Source organism: Capra hircus, chromosome 10 (genome assembly GCF_001704415.2).
Source record: "Capra hircus breed San Clemente chromosome 10, ASM170441v1, whole genome shotgun sequence".
Classification (NCBI taxonomy): Eukaryota; Metazoa; Chordata; class Mammalia; order Artiodactyla; family Bovidae; genus Capra; species Capra hircus.
In genome coordinates, this window is record NC_030817.1 from 14,268,598 (window position 1) to 14,274,709 (window position 6,112).

The following is a 6,112-nucleotide window of genomic DNA, read 5'->3' on the forward strand; positions in this document are numbered from 1 at the left end:
ATGGAAAATGCATGAAGCACTGAGTTTTAATCTGTGTACCCCCACCACTCAGTATATCCTGAGCCTTTAAGTTACCTTATGTTTCTCTGGACCTCAGTTTCCTCATTCATAAAATGAAGATAATGTTTCCTACCATCTTCTTAGATGGATGCTGCTGTGTCAAACAGTAATGGAAATTTAGTGCCCCTTTCTAGGAACATAATATTGCCAGTATTTTATAACTGTATAGACTCTTAGAAACACCCCAGCTTATCTGTGTGGATGACTGACCAGAAGCTGCTTTGTTACCTGCTGCTTGTGACACAACTTGCCAAACTTTGATTTCTCCTCTGTCCTGCCCTTTTTTTTTTTTCTTGAGTGTTAAATAATTGAGTTTATATTGTAATCTTTGGTGGGTTTTTTTTTTTCAGGAATAAAAATTAATAGATTCATCCTTTATGTGTAGCTGGATTCTAAAATTAGTTCATAATAGGATAATTTTATATAATTAAAATTACCACTGAGAAAAAAAATCCCTTAAATTTTCCATAATATACATTATATGAACACTGTGTGCATTACATGTGACTCACTGAAAACCAGCATGTCATTCAGTAAATCCAGCAGTCAACTTGCCCTTCAGCATTTGAATAGGTGGTTCTTTAGTTAGCGGATTGTCAGATGAAGGTGTTGGCTCGAGGCCAGGGACAGTATTTCACAAACAATGTGTGTTCAAACTGCATATGGAGTGAGATGCATGCGCTGTGAGAAACAGGCCCGCCAAGAGGACAGCAGGCCCCTCACCAGCCAGGCTTCCTCTAGGCTGCGCCCGTGAACTCCTTCGGGAGGTGGAGGGGGCTCAGCAGGACTGTTTGCACAATTCAGTTCTCGTTTTTATGTATATTTCCTTCTGTGAGGAACCTGTAGTTGAAGATGTATGTAATGCAACTCCACTTTGACACAGGAAACTACACAACTCAAGAAAAAGGGAGTAAACTGGTAATGACTCGCACCGAACTTTTAGTTGTCTACCAGAAATTTTCTAAGTCAGGAGTCAACAAACTATAACTCACCTCCTGTTTCCATACAACTGTGAATAGTGTGTGCATTTTTAAATGAGGGGGCGGATTAGAAGAAGAAGATGAGTGATGCATGAAAATCATGAAATTCTTGTCCATAAATAAAGTTTTATTGGAACACAGCCACACTTAATTCATTTACAGGTTATCTGTGGTTGCTCTCATGCTGAAATGACAGAGTTGAATAATTGTAACAGACCACATAGCTTACAAAATCTAAAAGATATGATCCAGCCTCTATGGTAAAGGTTTGCCAACAGCTGGAAAGGAAACCAGACCCCTCAAAAGGGACCTGAAACCAAGAGAAAAGACCAAGTGGACGATTTTTCTTTTCTTTATTATTTTATATCAAAAATGCCAGGATCTTCAGTGTGATCTGGGTTATCTGTGTTATCAAGAGTCGTGAATGTTAGGTCTGGGGAATTGACACGCTAATACTCTGCAGGTGGGAATGTAACTTGCCATAACCTCCAAGGCTCACTTTGGCATCATGTAACCTGTAATGAATTCTACATCTCAGTTTGGTCAGGGCAGTCCTCAGTGATGTTTCGTTTTCCTCTCAGAAGGGTTCTGGTTTGATGACAAATTATATGGTCATCTTAATTATGTTTTAAAATCTGTACTGCCTGACCCAGTAAATTTCACTTTTAGTTGAGTCTAAGGAGGTAATTAGAGCTGTCTGCAAGATTTTTGTGAAAAAACATAATAGTGAAAGTTTGAAATAAACTCCAGAGACAGGAGTTGGTTGATTAAATTCATATATGTATTCAGTAAATGGTTTCTGTGCACTATTTTTTCCACAAAGCACTTGGCTTTGTGGTGCTTATTTCCTTGTGGAAATGACATAACCATACAGTGGAGAACTAAAGCCATTAAAATTCACATCTTGGAAGAACAAGTAGAGACATGAGGAAAGACTTGTATTTAATGAGAAAATTCAGTTATGAAACCATGCATAGTAGTTAATTCTGTACAAATTGTTTACATATTTTAAAAAAGTGGAAGGCTTTGTATACCAAAGTGTGGATGATGGTGGGAGTATAATTGATGTTTTCTTTTTTATTTGTGCTTTTCTGTATTTCTGATTTTTTGATTGAAAATCTTTTTAAATCATTTTAAAAATACAGCATGCTTGAATTTCTTTTAAAAAAAAATACTGTCTTACCTAGTAGTTCTGCCTCTGCTTGAAATAGAATATAAATCTTGGGACATCAACATTGTCTAACAAGAGGAGCTTGTTCGATGAAGCTGTTTTATGTAATAAAGATACTATATAAACGATATCACATTTTAAGATCTCTTCAGTGACCAGAAGAAATGCTCGATATGTTAACTGAAAAACAGCTTAAAAACAGTATATACAAGCATTTTACCAGTGTGTTTTATATGTACACAAGAAAGGCTGGAGGGTTAGAATATATCTTGCAGATTTTCTACAGCGGCGTAAATTGGTCTTTGGAAGAAGGCTTTGTAATGCGCTCTGAAAAGGGGCAGGCAAGGAACACAGTTCACTCAGCAGCAGCATCTTTGTAAGGTGTCTGCTTGCTGGCTGCCCTCGTCAGCGCCATTCCAGGCTCAGAGGGACCCGTCAGGCTGAGGGATCTGCTCACTGCTCTTGACTGATTATTTCAAGAGAGCCTCTGTTTCCAGCACTCTTGATCAGGTTGTTCCTGAAGGATCCCAGGCCCACAGTGAGACAGAGGTAAGTTCAACAGACAGACTCAGCAAGACTTGGCTTGCCATGTTCTGATTTTCCCAATTTTTCACTAAAGTGAAAGAGAGTGAAAGTCGCTCAGTCCTGTCCGCCTCTTTGTGACCCCACGGACTATACAGTCCATGGAATTCTCCAGGCCAGAATACTGGAGTGGGTAGCCTTTCCCTTCTCCAGGAGATCTTCCCAACCTAGGTATCAAATCCAGGTCTCACACATTGCAGATGGATTCTTTACCAGCTGAGCCACCAGGGAAGCCCAAGAATACTGGAGTGGGTAGCCCATCCCTTCTGCAGGTGATCTTCCTGACCCAGGAATCGAACCAGCGTCTACTGCATTGCAGGTGGATTCTTTACCAACTGAGTTTTCAGGGAAGCCCATTTTTCACTAAGGTAGACGGTAAAGAATCTGCCTGCAGTGCAGGAGACCTGGGTTCGATCCCTGGGTCAGGAAGATCCCCTGGAGAAGGGAATGGTTGCCCCCTCCAGTATTGCCTGGAGAGTTTCATGGACAGAGAAACCTGGCAGGCTACAATCCATGGGGTCGTGAAGAGTTGGATACGACTGAGCAACTTACACTTTGCTTTCAAGCTGGTCTTAAGCCCTTTTCTGTTTTCACTTAATCTAGAAGGTTGGTTTATTAGAGCAGGGGAAAAAATAACAACCCTAATACCCTAGGTATATTCTACTAAGGCAAATTAGACTGGCAATGAGGTGGAAAGGAGTCTGAGGAATGGTTATTGATCTCAGCGTGAGTGAAGGGCTGGCGGACATCAGTAGGAAAGACACCTCACCTGTTTCCTCTGCTTCAAAAATTACAGTGGAAAAAGCAATGCCAATCTAGTTTCTTAGCCTGGGTAGTAAATGTTTATTGACATTGCTTTTGATCAACTACCCTCTCCAAACTTGAGCCCTCATGAAGATAAAGTTTGTTGGCTGTCAATTAGTTTTATCGGTAAAACAAATTTCTGACTATATCAGTCCATCCTAAAGGAAATCAGTCCTGAATGTTCATTGGAAGGACTGATGCTGAAGCTGAAGCTCCAATGCTTTGGCCACCTGATGCAAAGAGCTGACTAATTTGAAAAGACCTTGATGCTGGGAAAGATTGAAGGCTGGAGGAGAAGGGACCAACAGAGGATGAGATGGTTGGATGGCATCACCGACTCAATGGACATGAGTTTGAGCAAGCTCCAGGAGATCGTGAAGGACAGAGGAGCCTGATGCACTGCAGTCCATGGGGTGGTAAAGAGGTGGACACGACCGAGCAACTGAACGATAACAAGAAAATCACCTGGGTGAGGCCTGCCTTCACTACCCTATTCAAAATCTCAGTCCCACTGGTGTTCCTCATTTTCTTTACCACACTCTCTTTTCCATAGCATTTATGACATAAAACTGCATTATAAGAAACAAGGGAATAATTTTATTGTCCCCCCCACACTAGATTCTGAGTGCCCTGGGCAGACGTGCCCTAGTTCCCTAGAAGAGTGGCTGGTACCTAGTAGTTTCCCGCTGTACATCAATATCTGTTGACTGAATGGATGCCCAGGGTTGACAGGGTGTGTGAGAATGAGCCTGCATACATTGCTGTAATATAAGTTGATAAAGCCGTTATATCATCAGTGTTTCACTCAATTTTGACCCAGCACTTCTAGGTTATCTTCCCTATAGAAAAGCCTGTCCAGGAGACAAAATGATACATGTAAGATGTTCATTCCAGTGTTCACAATACTGGAAAACTGGAAACAACCCAAATGTTAATCAGTGGGGAAAGAGTTGTTTGGATTATGGTTCATACACACTATGGAATATTAATACTATGGAGCCCTTTGCAAGAATGTACAGACAGGAAAAGGGCTCTAAGATATATTGGATATCTTGGTTATTGAAATTTTCAATAACTTTCAACTGGTTATTGAAAAACATGGTAGAAGTCTATGTACAGGGCACGAACTAATGTGTAAAAACTAAATAAGACTATTGTCTATAGAAAAAAGATACATCCAAATGTAATGGAAGGAGGAGGATGGGAAGGGACTTTTTACTCTCTAGGTTTTGTGTGTGGTCTGATTTTTTTATATAAGAACATATTTATGCACTACTCATGAAATTTTTTAAATTATGTAGCAAATCCTATAAAGAATAGTATGCAGTAATTATATGAAAAATGGAGGAAATTCATCTTTTTTTCCCAGACTCTCTGTAAGTTTCTTCTTATAAATAAGCACAGGTACTCTGTTAAGTGGACTTCCCAGGTGGTTCTAGTGTTAAAGAAACTACCTCCCAGTGCAGAGACTCAGGTTCAATCCCTGGGTCAGGAAGATAGATCCCCTGGAGGAGGGCATAGCAACTCACTCCAGTATTCTTGCCTGGAGAATCTCATGAAACAAGGAACCTTGCGGGCTATAATCCATAGGGTTGCAAAGAGTCAGACACAACTGAATCAGCTTAGCAGGCACACACTCTGTTAAGTGGTGCAGAAAGCACAGTTTCAGCTACTTCCACAAAGATTTCTGGGTTGGGCTCTCCAGGGGCTGACTAGGGAATGTATGATTCTATCCATCCAGGCAAGAGAACCAGCCTCCATCATATTTGGGTCTGTCCTGAGCTCAGGTGGCTCACCGCACCTGGAGACCTTGTTCTCCATCCACCGTGGGAACACCAACGTGGGCTTTGGTTGCTAGGGCAGTAAATAGCCTTAAGGTTGAACCAACTGGTGAGGGCCACAGTCGTCCTCTGAAAAGGATTACTATATTCTAGGGATGTTACTGGACAGATGAAATTGAAGTCTTCAGGGCCCTAAATTTATTGTCTGTTAGCTCTGTGGTGAGGGAAAACAGGAGGAGAGACCAAATCTGTTGTTTGGGGCACACTGGTGCGCGTTCGTGCACGAATACTTTTCCTGGGCATAGCATGTGTTCCTTTTTGTTAGGTGTTAACTGTCCTATCCCCAAAGTGACATTAGGCCTGAACATGTGCCCAACCCTTGGCCAGCTACTCCCACTGCTCCCATCAAAAGAAATCAAGCACTTCCTGGGAGTCACCAGTTAGAGGCCCTACACACTTTGCTTCTTCATTTTTAGGAGCTGCTCAACTCAAAGGCTCTGGTCTCAACAGCTGGAAAACAGTCAACTAACCACCTTGCCTGGGTTCTGGCCATGGACGATTCTTCTCTTATCTCTGAAGACAACCATGCCATGTCTGTGTTGTTATCCAACTAGTCCTGCCTTTGGAGGGATCGCAGGTGGGACAACTGCCTACGGGAGTTGAAGAAACATCAGCGTTGCTGCTGTCAGGCAGGCAGCAGCAGCCCTTGTTATTTATTAATCCAGCGTCTCTGC